Genomic DNA, 26200 nt, shown 5'->3' on the forward strand with positions numbered 1-26200 from the left:
CTGAGCAGAGAGCTTGATGGCGGGCTTGATCCCAGGACCCTGGGATCATGACCTGAGCCGAAGGCAGAGGCTTTAACCCACTGAGCCACCCAGGTGGACCATATATGGCCTTTTTGGTGTTGAGGTATGTTCCCGGTCTATGTACTCTGTTGAGAGTTTTGATTGCAAAGGATATTAAAGTTTGTCAAATGCTTCCCTGCATCTCAAGATGATCACATCATTTTTATTCTTTATTTTGTTAATGTGCTGTATCACTTTGATCGATGTGCACCTGTAAACCATCATTGCATTCCTGCAAGATCCCACTTGATCGTAGTATATGATCCTCTCAGCATATTGGTGAACTTGGGTTTCTGGTATTTTGTTGAACATTTGTGCATCTATGGTCATCAGGGATATTGGACTGTAAGATTCTTTTCTTGGGGTGTCCTCGTTTATTTTTGTATCAGGGTAATATTGGCCTCAGCAAGTGCGTTTAGAAGCTTTCTCTCCTGTTTTTTGGAAAAGTGGGCAAAGGACTGGTATGAATCCTTCCCTGAATGGTAGAATTTACCATGAAAGGCATCTGGTTCTGGAACTTGGATTTTTGGGAGGTTTTAAATTGCTGATATGATGAGTACTGGTGTTTTATGTAAGTATTGAATCACTAAAGATGAAACTGTTTCCATATCTGGGTGGTGGGATGGATGAAGGGGAACGAGAGTCATGGGGGCCCAGCACTCAGAGGCTCCATCCGCCACTGTGGCTGTGCCATTCCTCTCAGATGCTGGCAGAGGACGAAGGACGTGGTGGAAACACGGCAGAGTGGTGGTGTCGGGAATGTGGGGTCCGAGTGGGGTGATGAGACTGATGCGTGGCCCTCCTGTCCCACCCACAGGGTATCAGATGGCCTACTGCCTGGCCAACAGCAACTCCAGCACATTAACCACAGTGGAGATGGGTGCCATGGTGAGGCGATTCACGGCCACCGAGCTGGCCCCAGAGTCAGCATACATCTTTAGGCTGATGATCAAGATGAGGCAGGGCTGGGGGAGCCCCTAGAGGCCACCATCATCACCACTGAGAAGCGAGGTAAGGCCAGAGGCCCAGGCCCACTGTCCTGGTGACATGGGGAGGATAGCTGGGCCCAGTTGGGAGCCATAGACTTGCTGGGTCCACGGCTTCCTGGGGCAGGGCTTGCAGGGTAGTGTGTCTACACAGCCTGATATTTACCAGACAGGCAGGAATGTCTCTGGAGAGGAGGTTGTGTAACTGGGATCAGGGTGGCTCTGAGTCTCTGTGTTGGAGGGACGCTCCCTGAAGCCAGGTGCTTTTTCTCTGATGTTCAAGACCACATGACCAGCTGAGCCAGGTGTTCCAAAACACGTTTCCTACCAAGCAATCCTAGGGAGATGTGTCTTCATGGATGCCGCTTCTGTTCCAAGCACTGGTGTGAAGTGCTTATTGTTCATTGTCTTGGTTTATCCTCACCAAATGCTGGGGGACAGAGTGCTGTGAGGCCCAGTTCTACAAAAGACATGGGGCACAGACAAATTCTGTCATTTGCCAGGGACACAGCTGTTGAGGCAGTGATGTGGACACCCTTCACAGACACTGGGTTCCCTGTTCCCACAGCAATCTGCTGTGGGTTCCCAACTCAGTGAGCCCCTGATATGCCGTCCAGCCTCATCCTGGGATCTGCCTCAGGGGGGTCCCTTCCCAGGGCCACCTCAACTAGTATAGGCCCTTTTTATGCCACCTGACCTTGGGGGGACCACAGGGGTTCCAGCTTAGGTCTGAGTCAGGGCAGAGCAGGGGCAATCTGGAATGCAGAGAAGCCACTGAACCCCCACTCTGAGGCTGCCAGGAGCCTGTGTGGCTTTCAGGGCAGCGTGGTGCCTGTCAGTTTCTGTGCTACAACCAGCCCACATGCATAGTTCCCTTCGAGTTCTGGCTTCAGAATGTGTGGCTCAGGGACTGCATCCCAGTTCTCTCCACATCCAGGGAGCAGGCTGTGCTTTGGCCCTGCTGAGGTCACAGGGTAGCACACGGTTAGTAGCTTGACTCGGCCTATCCCAGGAGTGGTGTTGAGGGGAACATAGGGCTCATTTACCTCCTGTGCTCTTGAACGGAGAGCCCCATCCATGCGCCAGAGCTATCTCCCTGGACTTTGGAGCAAAATCAAAACAACAAAATGAAAGGATCCAGGATACATTTGGGCTCATTTCCCTGCAGAGGTGCTCTTGGTCTGTGGCTCATCAATGTCAGAGCAGGGCTTTTACTGGAGCACAGGTAGGCTGACAACCAGGCCTACTGCAGAGTATCTGGAAATGTTGCCGCCCTGGGAGAAACCCATTTGCTCACTACTCAAGTGTGATTTGTGCTGTTGTGCTGACTCCTCCTCTGACCCACCTGCGTACCATGAGAAGCTGAGTGAAATACAGTGCCTGGAGTGTAGATTGTGTTGGCTTCTCTATACATCTGTCCCTAGGGGTTATTCGGCTGGTGGGGTGGGGGCTAAGGGGCAGGTTATCTGGGGCCGACGTGCGTTGCTTCCGAGGAGCCCCCTGTGTTTGAGCAGGAAGGCGGGGGCTGCAGTCCGAACCGGCACCTGGGCCCACGTTGGTCACCACGGTGGTTGGGTTGAGGGGAGCACAGGGCCGGCCGGCTGGAGTCTGCAGCCCCTCCACTGCCTTTAGACGGCCTGCGCCCAGGGCCCACGGCACCTGGGGCAGAGCCAGAGTCGCAGGGCCCAGCAGATGCTCATAGGGAAGGACTGGAGCCAGGGAGGGAGGCAGGCAGGCTCAGGCAGCCGCATCAGCCAGCCAGGTCGCCGGGGGGCTGAAGCCCGGCTCTGCTCTGTGCTGCACTGGAGGGTTGGCATGTCTCAGGGCAAAAAGCACACAGCGGGAAGTCTGCCATCACCACAACCCTGAAGTAGACGGTGTGGTGTGGCGCGCACTCAGGCACCTGGGTGCGGTGGGGGTGTCTCCTCATCCAGTCTCCTTTCGAATGGCTAGGTCAGCACCTGGGCGTTGGACGGAGGGCAGCTAGCTAGGGGGCGGGAGTTCTTCCTGAGGAGGCTGGCAGGTGGAATGCTGCCCCGTGGCTGGGGTGGGCAGTGGGGGTAGAGACCAAAATAGTCTGCTAAGCGCTAAGGCTTAGGATCTGTGCAAGGGGATTCTTGGAAGCGCCACAGAAGAAGAGCCCCATCTGCACGTCTCTGCAGCTCTGTTCCCCCTGCACAAACCTTGGATGGGTGCCAGGAGGGAGAAAGGGTGGGAAGGAGTATATTTGCTCCTTCCTCCCCTATGTGGGTTACCTTCTTCCAAAGAGATCCATCGAGGACATGGAACACAGAGGCCGAGCGGCCTGGTGGACACCAGGAGAGGGTGTGCTGTGCAACCGGGGTAGGAAGGGCTAGACCTGCCTGACCATGGTGGATGCAAAGGGGGCACTGAACAGGTTTGTGGGCCTGGGGCAAGGCGGTGAGCTGCAGGGCTTCACCATCATCCAGGAAGCCTCCATAAACGCCGCTGCAAATCCTTTACAACCCCTCTGGTTTTTGCCTTGGGAGAAAATTCTAGAAGCAGAACCCTTAGCTCAGAAGACATGAGCGTGTTTGGCTTGGAGATGTGGAAACTCATGGACACGCCATGCCCTGGCGACCAGGATGCAGGTCTTGTGGCCTCTCTGCTTCCATGGTGATGTCTTGCCTTCTGTGTTTGGTGAAAATACATCTCATTAAGCGTGTGTCCGCAGGTCCTTCCTCCCTACTTTGCCATTAAATGCCTGTGACTGTACACGGTGATGTATCTTGTGGGGTCTTAGTGTCTGATTGTGAAAATTCTCAAACTCACCTGGGTACGGATTTGCAGAACTCATGGAAAAGCTGCATTCAAGCCAAACAAGAATTAATAAGCGGGGACTGAGTGAGCTGAGGATCGTGAGTCTACCTTTGTGACTCTTGTTTGAAACCTTGCTGGTTCTTTAATGTTTCTTCTTCCAGATCGAGGGAAACGGTATCTGAAAATATCCATGATCTACAGAAATGTGATGAAACATTTCTGTGTGAACAAATGGGAGCATTTAACTTCTCTCCCTCCCTGAACCCTCCATCATTCAGGAACTCTCAGGGAGAATTCTTTCTTCCAAGGTACTTAGGATTATTGGCGTAAGTTTAGCACAAGCGCCTTTTTCTTGTAACAGGACACCGCTGGAAACATTGGTTATTTTACCAAGAGATTGAGTGAAATGTCCAATTTGAGAGTAACGTGTATAGACTCGGATAACGACCAGACAATTTTCAGGAATTAAGGGTGACTTTGTGGAGCCCCTTGGAAATAGCGGCTTCCCACCTCGATGACGCAGTGCCGAGGAGCCTTGCCAGATGAGTAGGGAATGTTACTTGTTGGAAGGTATGGGAACCTCAGGATATTTGGGGGACCTTGAGAAGAGGAATCCACCCAAATCGACAGGTATCGCAGTCAAGTCTGATGGGAGTATTGCGCTTGGCTTTGGCCTGGACGCACTACTGAAAGTTCACTCTAGAGATTCCTCATGAAAAGTTTCAGCACAGCAGGGTTTCAAAATCTGTATGGAACGGTCCGTCACTATGCCTGCCAGGCTTAGTTAGAATAGATGCTAAGAAACCAAGTGTGCTTGTGGCTGCCTTCTTGCATCTAAGAAACCATCCCAAATCCATTGAACTGAAATCCATCACCCATGTGGACTGGCATCCGCTGCCACCACCGCCAGGTGTTTCTGTGCCTCCAATGGGTCCCGTGAAGCTCTGAATCTATTTAGTTCACAATCCGGTTTGGGGACCTCACTTTGGAGGCTGGCAGTGTTTTCTGATTGGGAAAATCCTATCATAACTATACCCCAAATCGGCCCAGAATCCTCTAGAAGCTGGTTGTTGGAGGGCTTGCCCTTTGGGTCAGTAGCATAATCTCTGGTCAGGAGTGAAACAACTTCAATCTCCAAGGTATAGGTTATATTCATATTGGGTGGTGATTAGTTGTTGCTTTTTTTATTTCTTTTTTTTGAGTTCCAGGGTCCATGAGAGGCATGCCTTAGAAAGGAAAGACCAGAGGCTCCTTTCAGCCAAATAGAGTTGTGAAAAAAGAAAGGAAGCAAGACTAACAGAGTCACTCACGTAGAGTAGAAAAGACATTGAGGAGGTAGAGTAGATGCATATCTCCTATGGGAGTTGTGTGTCCTTGAAGTGACGGAGTAGGTGAATGAGAACCATGTCAAAGGTGAAAGACGATTCCAGGAGAAGTAAGCATCTCTAGGACGGTCATGCAAAATGCAGTTGAAATAGGGTTTATGCAGATTTTCTGTTTTGGTTCTGGGAGCAGCAGGAACTTTATTTAGACTCCTATCACTAGTTGCACATGGTGATGGACCTCTGGGCCATCTCCTGGCCCATATCCTCCTGCTTGGGTCTGGCAAAGATATCAAGGAACTCCCGGTAGCAAATTGACCATGTGTGTATGATTTGAAGGTCTGCCAGCAGCAATGCTGTCTTTCACAGATCGCGGGGCCCTGTGGTTTGGGCATCTTTGAGCTTGTGCTCTCTGCTGGAAGGGAGGGGCACGCTTTCAGTTTTGGGTGACATTGTGTCTTCCCGAGTGCGGGTCCTGAGACCTCAACTAAATGCTCTCCTTGTTTTTACAGGTGGTGCCTCAGGGCTCAGAGGACATGGCCTCATGGGCAGCATCCAAAGGGTCTGGCCTCTGTCTCTTCAGTGCAGATTCAAGTGCAACATGTACAGGAGTGTGACCCCTGCCGTCTCCCTGGTGGATGTACATCACAGTAGTAAGTTGTCTTGGTTTGGAACCTTCCGCCTGAGTTGAGGTTCAGGCCTTGACTTGGGTGTCTTTTTTGCTGGCTTCTGTCTTTCTTCCAGAGGGAAAGATGCCCTCTTATTGTTGATTAAATTGGAGATGTACCCTTAACCAGAATATCTAGAGTTTGCTGCTTGGGGAAAATTACTTGGTGGCACATATGGAGAAGGTTCTGCAGGTCCCTGCCCCATACAAAACATCTTAACTCCAGGTTGCGTCTGTTAGCAGAATCCTGAGTTACTGCAGGGTTATCTTATAAATAGAAATTCTCTCCAAAATAGTGTTTTCTGCCAACACATTCTTTCTAGGGCCAGTAAACTAAAGAATATTGGGCATCTTTACAAATGGATCTCTGAGTGGACGTGCTTTTTTTTTTTTTTTGTAAGAGGGGGAGGTGGGAGAGAGAGAGGTAGACACTGGGCAGGCTCTACATGTTTTGCAGAGCATGACACAGGGCTCGATCTCACAACACTGAGATCATCACCTCAGCCAAAATCAAGAGAGTCAGTAAGAAGGTCACTCACATAGAGTAGAGAAGACATGAGGAGGTAGAGTGTATGCCCATTTCCTGTAGGAATTCCATATCACTGAAGAATCAGGGTAGATGAGTGAGAACATGTTTCTAATATGAAGATTCTAGGAGAAGTAAGCATCGCTAAGATGGTCATGTGAAATGCAGTTGTAATAGGGTTTCTGCAAGTCTTCTCTTTGGTTTTGGGAGCAGCGGGAAGTTTATTTAGTCTCTTGTCACTAGTTGCCAGTGGTGATTGACGTCTGGGTCACGTTTTGTCCTACACGCTCCTCCTTTCGTCTGGCATAGACATCATGGAACTCCTGGTAGCCAGATTTGGAAGTGGAGGGACTGAGGGAGAGAGAGACCCTAGAGCAGGCTCCACATGCTGTGCAGAGCATGACACATGTCACGGGCTCGATCTGACAACCCTGAGATCAGGACCTGAGCCAAAATCAAGAGTTGGTCCCTTAACTAAAAGAACCCTACAGGCATTCCTGGATGTGCTTTGTGTTTATGGAAGGCAGTGTACATACCCCGTCCTGTTCTATGATCTTCTAAATTAAGGACTATTTCCATATCGGCAGTGGTCTTACACCTTCTCAGGCCAAGAGGTAAGTAACTATGTTTGGTGGTAGAGAAAAGCAGTTGGCTACCATATCCTCTCAGAGGGGGAGGTAGCGCTCACTGCCTGACTCTGAACAGCCCAGTTTTATTCCTGTCCTGATACACACAGTTCTTCCAAAACAGCACCTCTGTAAAAGATAAAATTAATTTGCAAGCCCCTGGGTGACACAGTTGGTTAAGCATCTGCCTTTGACTAAGGTCAGGATCCCTGGATCCTGGGGGATCAGGCCCTGCATTGGGTACCCTTCTCAGTGGGAGGCCTGCTTCCTCTCCCTCTTCCCCCCAGCTGACTCCCAACTATTCTTGATCCCTCTCTAGCTCTCTTGATCTCAAATAAGTAAAGGAATACAAGTATTTCTAAGTAAGAAATTAATTTGTAAGTCGTTTCTAATTTATGAGGATAATATTAGTAGAATTAAGGACACATGAGAGGTAGATCCCAAACCATGTGTTTGATGAATCTTGTGGCCATTCATCCTTGCGATCTACATACATCGATAGGTCAGTGTTTTTGTGAACGGACGTCGAGCACCTCGTGCTCTGAGATTCTGAGTTCACCCTCCAGTTGATGTTCTCATGGATCCCAGGCAGTGTTTCTTCCTGGGATCCCACTTCCTACCAAGAGACAGCACCCGTGTCAGTTGTGAGAGTTCGTAAAGGAAAAGTCCCCCGTTCTTACTTGGCACAGTGTGCACGGTTGTGAGACCCCCCCCCCACGCCTGTTCGGGGATCCTGGCCTTTGTGCAAGTACTGATGGATCGGAGCAGATGTGCTTGATTTCTAGCGATTGGTTACTGGAATAGCGCATTGTGCATCCCTCAGCACGGGACCCAGTTGTATGTGTTTGCAGCGTCTGAGTTTGTATCTCAGCGTCACCCTAAGAAATTCCTTGGGAGGTCTTTGCCCAGTGATTTTCGGATGGGAGTGTCCGGGGACGGGTTTCCCCGCGTTGCGCTGGGATCAGGGATTCCTCGGCGTGAGGGTGTCGTTGCTGGCTAAGGAAGAAGGGATACCTGAGCCCATTCCTTTCCTCATCACACCGGGAGGATTTTCTTGTGTGGGAATCCTCCCAGGGCCTTCCCGTGTTGGCTCCGTGAGGAATGGGATTCCCACATGGATCTCACCGGCATTCAGCCGCCGCGATGACGCAGGGGGTCCCGGGAGGTGCCTGCGCCTTCGCTCCCGTGGGAGGGATGACGCGCACTCTGAGATGGTAGCGGGAGCTCAGGCCCGAGCCCCAGTTGAAGCTTCTCCCACCAGGCTACAGCGCTCGTGGTTCTCCCCGTGTGAGTTCTGTGGTGTTGGGAAGGGGCCCACTTCTGGCAGAAGGCTCTGCCTCCGTGACGGGAGACACGGTGTCTCCCCTGTGTGGTTTCTGTGGTGGTGAGAAAGGTGGGCGCTCTGGGTCCAGGCGGGAGCCCAGTGATGACAGACCCAGGTTCCTCTGCTCTGAGTTGTCGGGTGTCTCCAAACGTGAGAGCTGTATCGAACGGCTCTCCCCCGTTGACCGCATCGGTCGGGGTTCCCGCCGGTGTGGATCCTCGGATGCTGGCTCAGGGTGTGTCTGGACTAAATGCTTTCCCCCGAAGGTGGCATTCAACCAGTTTCTGTCTGCGGGAACGTGCCCATGGCCTCGAAGGGATGCGTGTTGCTGCGAGCTCTCGTGCAGCAGTCCCACCACATGGCTTCTACCCCGTGGGAGGTGCTGGGCGTGAATGAGAGCAGAGCTCTCCGAAGGAAGGGTCTCCCACCTTCGTTCCCTCCCTAAAGGGCCTCTCCGGTGGTCTTGCTGTGTACCGAGGTGAGCACTGCCCTGCAATTGTTTGCCCCATGCGTGTCATGTCTCCTTTCCTCGGAAGGGTGAGTTCTCTCGTGTCTCGCGAGGGGAGAGCCCCGAGTCAAGGCTCTCCCACCCTGGGGAGAGGTGTGTGGTGCGATCCAGGATGCACGAGCCCTGATGTCCTTGGCACCGGGGACACGTGGCCGAAGGCTCTTCCACATTGTCAGTAAATACAAGGTGTGTCTTCCCCGGACGCAACACACATGGAGCGAGGTGAGGGACGTGAGACATCTCCCTCCTGGGCCCCAGCATTGGCCGGGTTCCTGGGCAGTGTGAACCCTCTGCTCATGGCCAGAACAGGAGGGGCTGTGGAAGGATTGCTCCCTCATGTCCCTCCCTTCCCGCCTCAACGTACGCATTGCAGCCCGTTCCTTCAGGAACGGTCTCTGCGTCTACCTCTGCAAGCCGCTTGTAGTCGGGTGCCGTGTGCCTTTCCCGAATTCAGATAGATCTCTCTACACGGTAGCCTCACCCACCACGTCAACTGCTGCTTCAATTTTCGATGTTTCCGTTTCAAAGACACTCGGGCGGTGGCTCGCCCTGAGGCCCATTTCAGCCGAGAAATGAAACTCTTCCGATTTCTGGTGGGACAGCCCGTATGCTCGGGGTCTTGGAAGACAGGAGAGTGTGGGGAATGCTTAGCGTAGCCCATGTCCAGCTGTGGTGTGGAAGGCCAGGGTTCATGACCCTGAAGCCTCCCGTTGACTTGCAGAGAAGCAGACCTTTGAGATGCCCCCGTGCGGGTATCCCTTCATCCTTTCTGATAGGGAACGTATCGCCGTGAGCTCCTGGGTCTTCTACAGACAGAATGAGTCACGGAACACTAGGCGAAAAAGTCCTGAAGGGCTGTATGGGGACTACCAGAACAGAACGAAAGAAGGACAGATGGGGAGGGAGGAAGGAATACAAAGAACAAAAAGGTACTGCAGGGGAGGAAGGGAGGGAGGGCGGGTGGGCGGGCGGGCGGGCGGGCGGCCTTGAAAAAGGGAGAAGAGAACCTGGTAGAGAGGCATTAGGGGAAAGAAGAATTTTGAAAGTTGTGAGACAAACATCTGAGAGTGAAGGTTTGAGCTTGATGACAAAGGGAAGGAATGGAGTCCTCTACTCAGGAGCAGAAACCTGTTCTAGGGTCTTGGTGAGGAGACCCTATGGACCAGACAAAGATGCGAGAAAAAGAAGGTGAGGACGGGATGCTGGGGCGTTGCAGATGGGCAAACTCGACCACGTCGAGGACGGAAAGAGGTGCCGTGTGAGGGTTTCAGTGCAAGAATCACAGAAGTGTCCTGTCCTCGGAGGACACGGAACGTGCAGTGGGTTAGGTGGATGGAGTCGGAAGAGTTGACAGACATGGGCCCGTGTGGCAGGGTTGTTTCCACAGGAGCCCTACGAGAGACAGGACCGATGTAGGAAAGACGTCAGCGTTCAAGACCGATGGTCAGGAAAGAAGTCTGGAGACGGCTTTGCTGGCAGGAGGTGATTTTTATTAAAGCACAGGGACACGGCCCGTGGGTAGAAAGGGTTGCTTGCTGGGGTGGTGACGGGAGGCTGACTCTCTGGGATGGCACTGGGGGAGGTCAGGCCAAAGGGAGGTTTTGCAAGAACGTTGCAGGAGGACAGAGGACACTCAGGATACCGGAGGCTTTGCTCTTGTCAAGGGAAGGTGGTTTTTCCTCCTAGGAAGGCATTAATTGAGAGATGGTGGGGGGCTTCCTGGAGGAATGTTGCCTTCCTCCTCTCACAGGTCCTTCTCAAGGGACTGCAGGTTGGAAAAGAAACTCTTGTCTTACGGACATTTCCTTCGGCCTCAGCCTCCCTCAGTGTCGTGGAGGAGAGGGAGATGTCAGGGCTTCAGGAAACGGAGATCCGGGTCTCTGGAAGGTCGCTAGCCTCTGGTTAAGCAAGCCTCTTCGTGCAGAATCACGGGGACGTTGACAAAGCGAGGGAGACTCCGGTCTTGCCGGGTTTGGATCTCCATCGGTGGAGAATCTGTTTTGTCCCTTTCCGTAGCTATTGGGCAGTCAGAGCGCCTTGAGGAATGTCCCCCGTTATCACAGGTTGGGGGGCGGTGTGGCGTGCCACCTCCTGCTTGGTGCTCAGCTAGCCTTCTCCTCCCTCCTCGTGTGCCCCTGACCAGTGTAGAGCCTTGCGTGGTTAAGGTCGTTGAAGGAGGATGGTCTCATCTTCTGTAACTTCTTCCTGCTGAATAGGGGCGTAGAGCTGTCCCTACCCGTGGGTCATTCCTGGTCAGCTGGGGGAGGCCTCTGTTGTCAGAGCTGTAAAAGGAAGAGGCCGCGGAGTGCAGGGGAGAAGTTGTGACTGGATCTTCCTGAGCGGAAAGGACCATCTGTCCTCTGAACGTTCCTGCAGTGAAGGGTTCCTGGCACCACCTGCAGAGACGGGGCGGGGGGTGGGAAACAACACAACAGGGTTAGAAGAAGAGAGACCCGTGAAGGGTCCTTTGATAGTGGGTGAGAACCCTCCCCCAGGCCAAGAGTTGAGCCAGTCCTTAAAGAGAGGGATCCTTGGAAGTGCGGATTGGAGCAGTGGTGTCTGTCTGTGTGTGTGTGTGTTAGGAACCCAGAAGTCTCTTTGTGATCATGAGGAATGTACGCCCAGCATTGTGTGTTTCGACGGGCCCAGGCTCCACCTTGTGCAGCAGTGACAACATCCGAAGCCTTTGTGTTTTGTAGCACAGCTCTGTGCGTTGGGATCATTCCCGTATCTCATTGAGAAATCCTGTTTGGGGTGACACGTAGGGCCTTGACTGTGGACTGGGTAAGGTGTTCCCCATGCCCCACGACGTCCTCCATTCCCAAAGAGGGGCAAAGATGGATGCTCGGTGGCCACGTCAGTGGAACGGAGCCCACGTGCACCGTTGTTTGAAAGGGGGAAGGTCGGCTGGGTCGGGGATGGTTCTCCTAAGGCGGCCGTGCCTTTGGCCCACCCCAAGTGTCCGGTGGCCTCCGGAGCTTGGGGAAGCCATGGGCCCAGGTTCGAGCTTCATGGCCATTGGGTCCCAGCTAGGGGCCCTTATCTAATCCCGAGTCTCCTTGAACCGCAGTCAGGCTTTCAAGGGCTCCTCCCTCGGGCTGGGAGGGCCGTTTCAGGCCCATATTGGGTTGGCGGGTTATGGCTTGGGAAGAAGAGCCTTTTCTGTCAATTGCTTCACGGGCGAAGAGGACGGGGAAGGCCTGTCGGAGCCCGGATAAATACTTGGGTGATTTTTTTGCCAATTAGAACCAACGGGTGGGCCCTAGGATCTCTGCTGTGGGGGCAGCCATGTTTGCTGACAGGCTTTGGCCTCAGCGGTCTGAGTTCGACTGATGACAGCGTCCCTGGTTCTTCTTACCCCCTTTCCATGAAACTGTTGCCGTTGCTAAAGCACCTGTCCTCTGCACTTTGGGAGGGGCATCTTCAGTCGGGTGGACCTAAGACCCTTTCCGGAGTTAGGAGCCATGGGCGTGGAGGGGTCGGGTGCAGGCCTGAGGGTCGCTGGGTTTCAAGTTGGGCTGCGTTCGGGGGTTAGTTCGGGCGTATCTGGGAGCGTAAGGTGGTACTTGATAAATCGGCCTCCCGTCATGGTTCGGCGGCCTTTGTTCTCTGTGACGCTCTGGAGCTGATGCCAAGTCCTTAGAGTCAGGGGCCATCCCCGTAGCAACTGGGAGGTTCCTTTTCCCAGGAGGGCCGTTGGATGCTTAGCCGAAGCCTTTGTTTGCCATCGTACCTGAATAGGGGGGGCTTCTTGCATCAGTAGGACTGGGAGGGAAGAAACCATTCCAGGAAGCCCTTTGGATTGGAGGTCGCGCCGGCAGATCCTCGTTAGGAGGAGTCGCTGGTAAGTGGGAGCAAACTTGTCCGGGAGATCAGGGCACCCCAAGTGCACCCTCCACTCCGGTTAGAGAGCGGGGTCCTTGATTGGCTCTGTAAGTCCCCAGAGAACGCTGTGGAGTGGTGTATGTTCTCTGGCTTTGAGGGAAAGAGTTCCTCACCCCAGCCCCATCCAGTTGGTCTAGGTGCTCGTTGAGTTCTACAGTCGTGGGGGAATCAATGGCATGTTCCAGTTGCGGAAGGAACCCTGAGCCCGTGGGGTCTCGGTATTATGCGCACAGAATAAGAAGCAAGGGGACTGCCTGTCCACGAGCTAATGTGGAAATGTTTCTGAAGGTGAGCTCAGGTCGTCTGGCTTAGTTGAGCAACACCTACGGAAAGGCCACCAGAGTGAGACGTGAGCGTCCACAAAGGCGCGTTCTTGAAATGTACTTTTCCTCTTCCAGAGAACACTCCCCTCCAGAGATAGCCAACGCAGGGCTCATGTCCTTGGCGAGCAAGCCCCGCTTTAACCCACGTGGCCCAGTTCCCGACTTGAGCTCAGCAAGCCTAGTGATCGATCCCGAGTGACGGCTTAGAATCTGCATCCCTGGGACTTTTCCGAGGAATCTGTAACCGTCGTCTCTCTAGGCCAGAAGCCAAGGGAAGGGCTTGCCATCAGACGTGCCTGCCATACCTGTGGATTTGGGCAGGTTCCTTTTCCTGAGGTGCCTGATAGATCCTGAGGTCCCTGCACCTGCCAGGAAGTGACACCCTATCTGCTCCTGGTGAGGCGGTGGGTCGTCTGGAGGCAAGGGGTCAGGCCAGCCTTCCCGAGGGGCTTGATGGCCGCTGGCGTTCCGAAAGGCAGCCTCAGGCCCTGAAAGGCCTTTGGTCCCGTCTGGGTCTCTGCCTAGCTGTCTCCATAGGACAGTCTCATCCAAGCCTTGGTCAGATCACCCATGTTTCCAGGGATGCCCCGTTCCAAGCAGAAGAGAGTCTTATGGAACATCGGGAGATGGTGAGGGTTGCCATGGGAGATGAAGTGCTTCCCGAGACCTTTGGACTCGGAGGGCTCAGGTAGAGTGAAACGTGCCACGCTTTCACGTGCTGCCAAAGGAATGTTGGGTCCCATTCCTGTACGTCCTAGATGTGTAGCGTTGCTGTCCTTGAGGCCCAAGTTTTCCACGAGGTGCAGCGTGGTGCTTGGGGCCCCGGTTCCTCTGCCGTGGTGTCTGGGTGCTGCGGAGTTGGAGCTCAGGTGAGGGACAGCCTCTCCTCCCTACACCGACTGCTGCTGCCAAACACCCAGGCTGAGCGGGGCCCGTTCTGTGGGGCCGCTGCCAGTGTCGAGCCCAGCATTGGTCACGGTCGTGTGCGTGGAAGCGACAGGGGCGGTTCAGGGGCGGCCCCCTAGGGGAATCCAGCAGGGGTGGCCGCTGCCCCTCGAGTCGATGGCAGGGTGGTCAAGGGGCCCTGGCAGTGCCGCTTCATCCCGCCCGTGTCATGCTCTGCATGGTTGCTGGGGACTGGAGGGGACAGCGGGAGGAGGAGCAGCCCCTGCGGCCGACAGGGGAGACGACGGGAAGGCTGCTGTCCCGCCCAGTCCCAGGTGGGCCCAGTCTCACCAGACAACGGCCTGTTGTAGACCCAGATGGTAGCCTCGTGCTCCGAGAGTCAGTCCTCAGCAGGACCTGGGCAGCCAACTCTGGGTGTGGCGGCCGACCCAGAGGGTCCTCTTGTGTCGTCCTCGGGTGGGCGAGGGTCCTCTTGCCTTGCCTCGTCGTCTTCTGGTGGGCTGCCCAGAAGTCTTCTCTTTGGCCTACGGAGTTCAGGTGTAAGAGAGCCGATCCCGCAGGCGTGTTTCCTCGTATGTTCACGCCGAATTCTCGTCCGGGCCCAAATCGGAGCCGCAAGTGGTGCCCCAGGGCCCTCCTGGCTCCCTTTTTCTGAGCAGCCCAGGAGACTCTGGTGTCTCGGGGTCGTGGGCAGACTGTCCTGTGGCACAGCTGTGGAGAGAACAGGAGGAGTGGTGTGAGATAGCAAGTGGCGTGTGGCCTGGGGCAGGTCTTACCTTCTGAGGTGTTGAGGTCGAGATCTGCCTGTAGGCCCCATGTGTGACCTGAAGAAAGGGAAGTTTCCCATGGGCCCCCTGGGGCTGAATGAAGGCTCCACTGCCAGGGTCACTCAGGCCCCTTCCCTGACCGTCCTCCTCCGTGACGGCGGGGTCCCCCTCCTGCTGGGCTGTGCCCTTCCCCAGCCTCTCTGAGAGCCCTCGACATGCCCTTCTCTGTGGGAGAAGCCTTTGCCCACACGAGTGTCGCAGGTGGCGTGGCAGAGACGACGTGCTCCCGACACCCACGGGACGTGAGTTTGCACAGTCCACCGGCTGTGGGCCCGTGGTGGGCGAGGTGGGAGCAGGCCGGGTGGCCTTTCCCTGGTGGGTCTTCCCTGCCGCCAGAGGGCTCGAGGAGAGTCTCTAGAATATGCAACTCACATAGCGAAATGGTGCCACGAGGGGACCCGCTACCTCCGACGAGGCGTCTTGGAGGCTCGGGGACTGGAGGTGTGGGTCCGATCCCACGGGAGTGGCCGGCAGACATGACTCAGCTGGAGACCGGGGCCGACTCCGTGCCCACAGGGATGCAGCGCCGGGAGGGGTGAGCTGTCCTGCTCCTGCGAGCCCGGGGGCCTGTCTTGTTTGCTCAGTTCTCAGGTGCGTGAAGTGGGAGAGGAGGCCACCCCGCCTCGGTCTCTTCCCGACTAGTGCCGCTCGGGAGCAAGCCGTCTGCTGACTTTTGCAGGGTGGGAGGGCAAGGCTTGGGTGGTGCAGTGCGAGGCGCTCAATGGGGCGTGGAGCCCTGAGGCAGAAGAGCACCGTGCCTGGGCTGCCTGGGGTCCAGTCCCTCCAGGCAGCCAGTGCCCTCCCTCCGAGATCAGTAGCTCCTGGACGACAGCGCCCAGCCACCGCAGGGAGGCGCACGGATCAGGTGGAGGTTCTCCGTGGGATGTTCTCTGGGCTTCCTCGTGCCTGCAGGGGCTGGGACCTACCTCTCCTCCCCTCGTTGCGGTCAGAGGGTAGGGCAGCGCCCCGGGTTTTGTGTGGATTCCCGAGCTGCCCACAGCAAAGTCGGGGCAACGAGGGGAACACGTGTCCATGTCCGCCTGCCCCTTTTCCTGCCCAACTCACCCCGTTCCCAAGTCCTCCTCTTCTTCTGCTTCCCTTGTTGTCTCTGCCAAGTCCACAGAAGGGAAGCTTCTTGAGAGCTGAGAGCAAGAGCAGAACGGGACATGAGCACAGATTCCCCGGCCGCAGAGAGCCAGGTGGGGACACCCAGGCCCAGCCTCCCTTGCTGAGGCCCCTCCAGCAGGGTGAGCCGTGCCCTGCCGACTCGCGGCCCTCCTCCCTGCTCTGCTGCCCGGGACTGCTTCCCAGACGCAGCGGCGAGGGGTCAGGGTGGTGCTCGGAAGAGGGTGAGGAGGGCTGCCCAGGGATTTCATGCAGCAGTCCCGACGCGAAGCCTGAGTGCCTGGCGGAGACTAGGGCCTCCAGGGTGGGTGTCCTCAAAGCAGGGAAAGGGGAAGGAGCTGGGAGGAGGCGCTATGGACAGAGGAGAGAGGAAGCCCAAGAGATAGAGGTGGAAGGGCCTTACAGGCGCAGTGTGGCTCGTTCCGTCGGAATCGTCGTCTTCCGTGGACTCCTCCTCCGGGTCAGAGAGCAGCGAGGATGCTGGCGTGGCCGAGAGAGAGGACAAAGGGCAGTTAGTGCAGCTGACGACCTCTGGCCTGTTGCTCTGGGGACGCTGGGCTCTGCCCTCCGTGGGGTGGGTCCCTAGCTCTGAGTCCTCCCTGGCCTCGGTCGCTTGATGTCCACAGGGTGCAGGTGGGTCTCTGGTTGCCCGCCTGCTCTTCGCACCTCCGCTTCTCTCCAAGCCCCGGAAGCCCGTCTGTGTGACCCTCTCCCCCCCGGAGGCCGTCACTGTCCCTAAGACGGCCTCTGGGGGACTTGGCCTTCGTCGGTCCTTGTTGCTGTCCCTCCCTGCTCCCCTTCCTCCTCCTCCTCCTCCCCTGGAGATGCTCCGTGTCCTTCCCCCCTGCCAAGCTCCCCCAGTCCTATTGTTGTCCCAGAGGGGGCAGCCAAGGAAAGAGAGGAGATATCCTGGCTCCCCCGGAATCAAGCCCCTGATCCCTGTGTGCTGGGAGCAGCCGTCATGGTTCTGGGATTGCTGGGGGAAGTGCAGGGAGAGATGGCCCACCACCTCCCCACGGCCCATGTCTGCCCAGGGACTGAGATGACCTTCCCAGGGACGTGGTTCAGGCTAATCTGACGCCCTCTGTTTCCTTAAGGGTTACAGAGGTTGAGTGGAGACGGGCGCACAGGAAATTCTCCAGGCGCCCTCAGCTGTTCGGGGCAGCCCTGGAAAATGTCCAGCGGGGTGGTTGGTCCCTGAAACCCAGGATTCCTGCCCGTGCTCCTGCGGAGGCTTGCAGGGAACGGACGGGGTAGGGGTGTGTGTAGGGCCCTGGGCAGGCCTGAGGAACGTTTGCCGTTGGGGCATGCCTCGGGAGTGGGGAGCGTGGCCAGGGCTGTGTGCCGGAGAGGTGGGTTTGTGAGAGGAGCCGTGACTCCCTGGCCCTGCTCCCGAGAGGCTCCGTGCTATGCCTCGACGACAGCTGGTGAGGGGTAGAGTGGACCCGGGGCAGCCAGTGGGTGAAGCAGGTCCAGCAGCCCCTTCACACAGGCCTGGGGTACCCGGGCCCGCGACAGGGCGTCTCGAGGGCGGCTGCATGGGGGCGTCCTTCCCTTGGGGACACGTCCGCAGGTCAGATTCGGCTGGGGCGTGAAGGCTGGCCGAAGCTACGGGGCACGGGAGCCTGGGTAGTGAAGCCAGGGGAAGTACGCTTGCAGTTGTGCAGCTCTGGGAGTCCCCTGGAAGGTCCAGCAGCTTGGAGAGGACCAGGACGGGTTGGTCGTGGAGGGCATGAGGGAGAGAGTTTAGACCTGTCTTCCACCTCCTGGCTCACACCCGAACGCAGTGTCCTGCTTCTCTTGCCCAGGAGAGGGTGGTTGGGGCCGCCAAGTCCTGAGCATGACCAGGTCTGGGCCCGTGCCGAGAAAGATCCAGAATCTCTTGTGCAGCATTCCCGAGAGGCCATGAGCCAAGAGACCAAGCTTTGACACGTGGCAACGGCCAAGGGAGGCACGGGCAGCTTTGACGGGAAAGATCGTTCAAGTTGCCGCGCAAGGAGTCGAGTGGTGATGACAAACCCATCCTACCCGAAAGGCCCGTGGACACAGTGTCTCTTCTTTTCGTTCAGAAACCGTGAAACGAGCAAATCCTGCCTGTTGCCAAAGCACCCCTTTCCTTGGTGGTTTGTTACCGACCTGCTTCACTCTCCAGAGCGGCAGGGGCCACCCCATGTTCCCGGGAGCCCTGTCCCACTGTTCCCGTCCTCTGTGCCGTTCCCTACCTGAAGAAGAGGCTTCGTCCTCACTGTCGGAGTCGTCGCAGCTCTCAACACGCAGATCTGTCAGAACTGAAAGAGGAGCAAGGCTGTTAGGAGGGACACTGCCTCACCCCTTCATCCCAGGTGCGCTGGGATGTCTCTGGGCCGTGCGGCATCTGCCTGACCCTTTTGCTGCCCCGTCAGAGGTTCACGGGGCTGGTGGAGCCGGAGCCCTTGGAGGAGACGGGGATTGGAGTTTCATCCCTTCTGATGAGACCAGGATGCTGCAGCAGTCACCTCAGTGTCCGTTCTGCGTGCCCATGACCGCTGTCCCCTCCCATGCCACCACCTAAACCTCCCGTCGTTATGGGACTCTTGACGTGTGGCTAGCGGGAGTGAGCAACCGGACGTTTTCGTGTCCTTGGCGATTTCCGTGGACTACATTGAGATCATAAGTGACTGTGCACCATGGATACTAGCCAGACTCTTTCCTGGATCGCTCAGCACTAGAAACCCACCAGGAGCGAGAGACAAGGCCCGGTCTCCCGCGTGTGTCTCGGGCGTCCGTGGCTGGCCCGACAGGGCCGTTGATAGGGAAGACGTTCCCGGGCTCACGCCCACCCACCAGGCACTGCTGGAGGTCTTTGGACCCTAAGAGATTAAGGCGAAGCCCCAGTTCCTAGAATGAATGGGGAACAGATTCCGTGCAGCGCTGACCCAAAGCTCAATGTGATGTTCTCGGAACAGAGAAGCTGCTAGAATAGGTAATGGAACCCCAAAGGAACACAACGAGCCAGAACGTCTCTGAATGTGAAGAAGTAGGTGGTGGGTCCCTAGGAGCTGACCTTCCAATACCGTGGATCCCTCCCCTGAGCCAGCAGGATGGTGCTGGCATACAAATAGGCAGGGGCACCCGGGAGCGAAGTAGAAATGCCCAAAGAAAGGCGCTCATGGTGGCATCACGATGCTTGACAGGAGGACCGCCTAGAAAAAGCATCCTCTTCTGACGCAGCGAACAGAATGAAAAGGCAGCCCACAGACTGGAGACACCGTTTGCAGTCCTTATTTCAGGACAGGTGTGCTCACTGACGAAAACGAAGAACAACAAAGAAAACCAACCAAGCAAAGGTAGACCGGGATTTCACCCGCCGAAAGAACCGAGAAAAAGGCTGCAGTAGTCTGTGCCGCGAAGGGAACGAATGACTCGGCCGGTCAAACAGACGTCGTCTGAAAAGATGCTCGACGTGAGGCATCGTGAGGGCGATGCAGATCCAAAGGACGCGGAGCTGTGGCATTGTCTGTTAGGGTAGCGAGGACCCAACCCAGGAACTCAAACCCCAAACCCATGCTGGAAGGATGCAGGGAATTGGAGACTTTGTATGCAATTCGTGGGATGCAGAACGGTGCAACTCCCCCCCAAAGCCTGTTGAGTGTCCTCAGAGAGCGGCGCAAGGTACTCACTCCCGTGGACGCGGCACATGCGAGTGAGGACAAGAGATGTCGGAAAATCAGGTTCTGTCCAAAGACGCGTTTCTCACGAGAGGAAGTCCTGTTTGCTGCCAAAGAACCCTGAAACCCTGATTTGGCTCTGTTTCCATTCCCAGGCACTGAACTCCCTGCACTTGGCTATCGGCCCAACCCTTCCGAATCAGACGAGGCCCTCTTGCACGGGCAGATGCCCGCGAAACGTGCGGTGATTGTCCTGTCACACCCGTTGAGGTTTGAGGTTCTCTTTCGCCACGTTGCAACGCACAGAGCACCCTTCGTTCCTGCACGGAGGGGGCCCAGGTCCCCCCGGTGATGCTCAGTCCCTGAAGACGACCTCATTCCCCCTTCGATGAGACACCTTGTGGGCCCACCTCCGAGAGCCCCAGCTAGGACCAGTGGTGGGTGTGTGCTTTCCCCTGGGAGAAGGCCAGTCGCCTTCTTAGACACAGTATCTGCAGGGAAATGGGAGATCTCCGTGGAGAAACATGGAGTGAATTGGCCCCATCTGTTCCTGGCCACTGCTCCGTCGTCAGGGTCCTCCCCGAACGGGCTGTTGCACGAGGCTGCCCCGGGAAGCGGCCGGCAGAAGGGAGGAGTGTGTCGCAGCACGCAGTGCTTCCGATGAGGTTGGGAAGACGCACCGTGGGGCCTCCGATGCAGAGACGTGTGTGTGAGTGAAGTGGCACTGTGACCATTCCTGCCCGAGACCTACCTTGACGGGAGAGACCCGTGGACACTGATTCAGTAACAGGGCTTGGAGAAGACACACTTGTGTCTTTGGGGCACAGACCCACCCCCCCTTCCTAGTTAGCAACGGGATTTGTTTTCTAGGGGAATTGATGTGTAAAGTGCAAGGAACGAACACCTCTTTCAGTCGTAGGTGTTGAAGAGTTTTCACGTGAATGGACGTTCGTGACGTGACGGTGATGGGAAACGTCCCTGAGAAGGTGGACACCATTCATCGCCATGTCGAGGGGACGAGACACGTTCGAGAACATAGCAGTCACCCACCTGACACACTACACCGACCCTGAGCATCACAGCGCATGCATTCCCGTGGAAACACACCTCCTGCCCAGCACCCAATGCTACAGCACCTAAGAACAGCACGGTAGCTTCCGGGGGCAGGGTCACGAGTCCTGGGGTCTCGGTCCCGAACATGACCCTTCGTCTCGTGGCAGCGGGATCTGGATTCTGGGTGGCCCTCAAGATGGAGCCTGCAAGGAAGCCCCACCTTGCCCATGGTCCAGGTTGCTCCAAACCAATGAGTGACTCTAGAGGACAGCATACTTACCACTCTTCCTTTCCAGCAGGGCCACCTGCGATTTCAGAAAAGAAAACATGATGACCATCAAGTCATGCCTCGTCCTGTGGGCACAGCTCTTTTGTTCCCTTGGTGAGGGGCAGGGTCATGGGCAGTGATATGGAATCCACCTAGAGATTGCATGCCCTGGGTCCACTGGGTGGCAAGGCGGTGTCAGTAGTCCCCGTGAAAAAGCTCACGACCCTGTGGAGTGTAACCGAACCTGCTGTTTCCTGCAGGGTCTTGGGATTGGGGTGTCCATGGGTAACAGGCGCTCCCTCAGTAATCTCCCCACCAAGGACCTTGTACGTGCTGAGGTGTTGGGATCTGATTTCGAGCATGAGAGAAACAAGGGATGCTGTACCTCACCTGAAGAAAGGCTCACTTACCAGCTTGGTGAACAATGGGTCCTCTCCCTCTGTGCTGTCCACGTCCAGGCCATCGCACAGGCTAGCCAGGGGATCTAGGTAGATACACACAGAGGGTGTCGGGACCCCGACGGGGCCCTTCGGGAATCGCTCAGGGAGCTTTGCTTGGCGTGCACGTGCGGCCAAGTGAGTGGAGGTGGGGAGCTCCTCAGTATGGACTGAGCTGCAGTTGGCCCTTCCTGGATGGAGGAGGAAAGGTCCTGGAGAGGAGCAGGGACGTGAATAGAAACTCTGCCTCCTCTTGGAGCTACAGGGCCTGGAGCAGCTGTGAAACGGTCCATCTCCAGGGCACACCTACTGCCTGCACCGAGACCTGCACCACCTAAGAGCAGCGGAGTCGTTTCCGGGGACAGGGCCGTGAGGCCACGGGTCTTTCCCCAGGAAATCCCGTTCTGTTACTCCGACCCTGCTTCTCCGTCCCGCAGGACCTGGAATCAGGGTGGTTCTCATCGTGGAGCCTGCGAGGCAGCCCCACCTTTCCCCTTTTCCAGGTGGTTGCACACAAGGGAGTGACTCTAGAGTACAGAGTACTTACCGCCGTCCCCTTCCAGCAGGGACACCTGTGATTTCAGAAAAGAAAACAGTATGAGCATCAAATCAGGCTTTGTCCTGTTTGCGTGGCTCTTTTGTTCCCTGGGGGATGGGAGAAAACCAGACGGGGAAGGGTGCTAGAGGCCCGTGAGCCCCAAAGTACGAAGAGAGCAAAATGAGTCCTGACCAATGCGCCCAGTCTTCCTACAGGTCCCCCGTTCCGGGTCCCCCTGGACAAAACAGGTGGCAAGGAGGAATAGGTGCTCCCCGTCCCAAAGCTCCCTGCCCTCCAGATGGTCGGTGACCTGCTGTGGTTGTCCCCGCCCCCCACCCCCCCCCCCCCCCCGCAATGCCTTCGGGATGAGGTGTCCTTTGGTAACACATTCTCACTCCAACTTCTCCCTACCCTGTCAGTTGTGCATGCTGAGATTTTTGTATGGGACCTTGATTAAAAAAGCCAGAAGACTTTTGTGTCTCCCACAAAGAAAGGCCAACGTACCACCCTGGTGAAAAAGGGGGCGTCTTCCTCCGTCGTTCCTGTCGAACGTTCACGCGCCTGTCCGTCCGGCGAGGCTAGGGAGACACACACAGAACGGTCAGTCCACCGGCGGGGCTCGGCAGGAAGCGCTCCGGGAGTTTAGCGTGGCGTGGGCGTGCACGGGAGTGTGTGGCGACGTTGGGTTACAGGGGTATGGACTGAGCAAGCTGCTGCTGCATCGAGAGAGGTCAGGGCAAGGAGCAGGAACGGAGAGAGAAACGTTGACTCTGAACTTGGGCTGCAGGGAATGGCATCAGGGTGAGCTCTTGCGTCCGAAAGAGGGCAAACGCTAAGATGCACGCTCCGTTGTACTGACAGGCAAGTTCCTGCAACCGGAGACTGTGTCGTGGTCATCGTCAAGACCGTTTCGTGGCCAGGACCGACCTGTGCCGCTCCTACCTCTCTCTCACCTCTTCCGAGGAGATTGTATTTCTTCAGAAGAACACTGTGTGGCAGGGTTGCATTCAATGCAAGCACAAGTACCCTAGAGGTTTCTATTTGTTCCTGAGTCCTGCCTGGTCAGGAAAACCAAAGACACAGGATTTCGACGTTCTGACTTCTGTGCATTCCCACAGAGTCCCCATCCACAGAGTGCTGATTCTTCCCAGTCTCCCTTTCCTGTGGCGTGTGGGCGTGTCCTTCGAGTCCGCGGCACCCAGTTTCCCGGGACACCCCTCCCCCCCCATCAGGAACCGTCAAGTTGATGAGAGAGCGGAGGCCAGGCGAGAGAAGGGCACTCTCTAACCTGGCCGTGTAGCAGATTGTCAGGAAGTGTGATCGGGCCCCAAGCTCATGAGGAAGCTTTCCTGGCAGTTGGCATTTGCCAGTGAGCCTTCCCTCTGTGCATTCAAGGTGTGAGCGTTTTTGTAAGGCTGGTGATGATGGGTTGGGAGACTCAAGTAGCTTCTGATTGCTTTGTGCTTCTACCCTGTCTGAGCAACGTCCCCAGCTAGGACAGATGGGGGCTCCTTCCTTTCTGCCCATCCCTGTCTGAGGAAAGGGAATCCTAAGCAACCCTCCAGGTGGAGCTGTGGTCAGCGGGGAATGTGGTGTCCTCGGGGGGTGGGCCCAGCGGGGATGGAGGAGGTTTGGCTTTGACACTTTGACCCGTGCCCTCGACTCCAGTGAGTGGGAGATGTCTTCTGACGAAAGGCACGCACTCAACACACCCACGTGCCCGGTGCCGTCGCATCGACCCCCACAAGACCGAGCCCCGACCCTGAGACGCACCAGGCACACCGCCTGAATGACCTACTGGTTTGCAGGGATTGTAGCACAGGGTCCTGGTTTTCTACAGGACACTCCGCTTGTTCAGTCCGCCCCAGCCTCCGTTCCCAGGAGGAGCTCAGAATGGGGGACGCTCTCCAGACCAGAGGAGGAGAGAAAGCCCTACCTTGTTCTTCAGCTAGATCTGTCTCCCTGAAGGGAGTGACGGGAGACCAGGTATATGGCACATATCCGGTTGCCGGCTCCTGCAGTTGGGAGAAAGGGAAAGCCAGTGAGGATCCCAGCACCCTGTGCACAGCACGTGCACACATCCCTGTGCCCTTGGTGTCGTATGCCAGCTAGGCGGGATGCAGTCATTGCGTTTATGATCCAGAGACGGAGAAAATGACCTGCAGACAAGGCCCCGGCTCGGAATGTCAAATCTCCCAAGTCCATTTTCTTCAGCAACTCATTCCAAAGCCATTTCCCATAGACAGAACGACCTGGTGGAAAATGCTGACGACCGTCCAGTGCCCAAGGAGTGGTGGTGTTGGTTTCTCAGTGCCCGTCTCCATACGGTGTCCGTGAATGGCACGAACTCACTGCCGGCTCTCAGCACCAAGGCCGTTGTCTCTCCCCTCGGGCATGTCCATGCTCCGACGTTCGTGGAAAGAGAACTCAAACACTGGTTGTCCCTCAGGAGCACAAAATGGCTTTACCGAGGTGACCGGGCGGCTCAGGACCTGAGCCTAGGGTCCTGGGACGGAGGCCCCCATCGGGCACCCGGCTCGAAAGGGGAGCCTGCTTCTTCCTCTCCCTCTGCTACTCCCCCTGCTTGCGCTCTCGTGCGCTCTCTGTCTCTCTCTCTCTCCTTCTCTGTCTTCCTGTCTTTCCCATAAACAAAATCTCGAGGAAAAAGGAGTTTACCTGAGGGAGAGTCGGAGTTTCTTCCTCGGCGCTCCAAATGGGTAGCACTGCCATCGGGTCCTCCGCGGGAGCTGGGAGGATACAGAGCCACTGTGAGGACACTGGTGTGGCTGCTCAGGAAGTAGGCAGGGAGTTTGGATGGATGAGGACAGGAGGCGAGTGTGTGCGTGTGGGTGCGTAGGAGGTACGGGTGGCACCGCCGCCGGGCCTTGTCCTTGGTGCCGAGAGGAAGGGACTGGAGAGGAGCAGGGTGGACACGCGAAGAGGGTTTTTGTCTTTCTAGCGAAAGCGAGCCCGATGAAAGCCAAACAGTCGGTCCAATACATGAGAACCCCACCCTGGCTTCTGGGTGAGGACCGAGTCCCATAACCTCTCCTGACTGACGTGCCACTAAGGTGTCCCAGGCTGCTTTTTGGAAATCAGCCCAAGACCCCCATATGCTGTGACTATATGCATCACGTGTCTGTGAGATTTTGCACGGCATCCAAAGCAGCCAAGCTTGCCGGGCTGAATTCACCCCTCAGCAAAGAAGCCTGTTAGTTTGCTTCACGCCTCATTTGTCGTCAGAAAATCCCACGTACAACGCTGGAGAACACTGACACCGTAGCTTCCGTAAACAGCCGGCACCGTCAAGGAGTCTGATAGATTCCGTCCACCATTCTTGAGCTGTCCCTTGTGTGTGTGTGTGTGTGTGTGTGTGTGTGTGTGTGTGGGCGCGTGCGTGTTTCCCATGAAGACAGTGGCTGTCCAAAGCCTCCCAGGTGTTGGGACCAGTGGGAAGTTCCTTACACTGAGGAGTGTCGGAGTGTGTGCTGACAGCGTGTAGGCCGGCTTTGCAGGAGATTGGCCCCGGGGGTGTTGGGGCCAAAGCTTCCAACCAAGCTTGACCTTGATTTCCTATTGGCCAGTGGTGTGTGAGCGTGTGCTTAGAGAATCTGAACCTTCCTGAGGCTTACGGAAATCTTATCGAGTACAGTGGATTCCCTCCCCGATGCTTTTCTGCCACCGGTGGTGTGTACCCAGAGACCAGCTATGACCGACGTTGCCCTGTTCTGTCCTCCACGGGTCCACACCCTTTCCAGCCATGTGGGCTTGAGCCCGAGGATGTGGCTTTTCTCTGTGCCCTTGACTCCAGGGACCAGGCTATAATCCTCTGTCCTTGCCCTGGCTTCTGTGACCTTAGAAGCCAGTGTGTCAGGTTGGGTCCTATCGGGGACCATCATAGAATCGAGGTTTTAGGCTGTGTGCACAGATGCTGGTGGCCCTTTGCTAGCTAGCACCTAGGGTACATCATGACGCCCTGGCTGAGGGACTAACACAGGTGCGTCGGCCAGAGCGACTTTCAGATTGAAACCTGAGCTCAAATCTTGGCTTTCCACGTAGGAGGTCAAGGGTTTGGATCCTTCATCTCCTCACCATGGCCGTCTCAGGAAAGCAAAGGGAAACGTCCTCCGGGTACAGCTGTGGTGAGCAGGGGAAGGAGTATGTAAAGTGTGCCAGGGTGATGAGAGTGTTTTTGAAAGGGTGACACTTTGATTGTGATGGAAGGGTGAGAAAGATTTCCTAAGAAAGGCACACATTCGTGTTCACAAGCATGACACATGGACACACACACACAGAGAGACACACCCCCGAGCACCCACGCACACAGGCCTTCATCCGACGTGCAGACGAATCACCCCTCCCCTATGTACGAGTTCTTCCAGGCCCTGTAC

This window comes from Martes martes (assembly GCF_963455335.1).
Source record: "Martes martes genome assembly, chromosome: 14".
NCBI lineage: Eukaryota > Metazoa > Chordata > Mammalia > Carnivora > Mustelidae > Martes > Martes martes.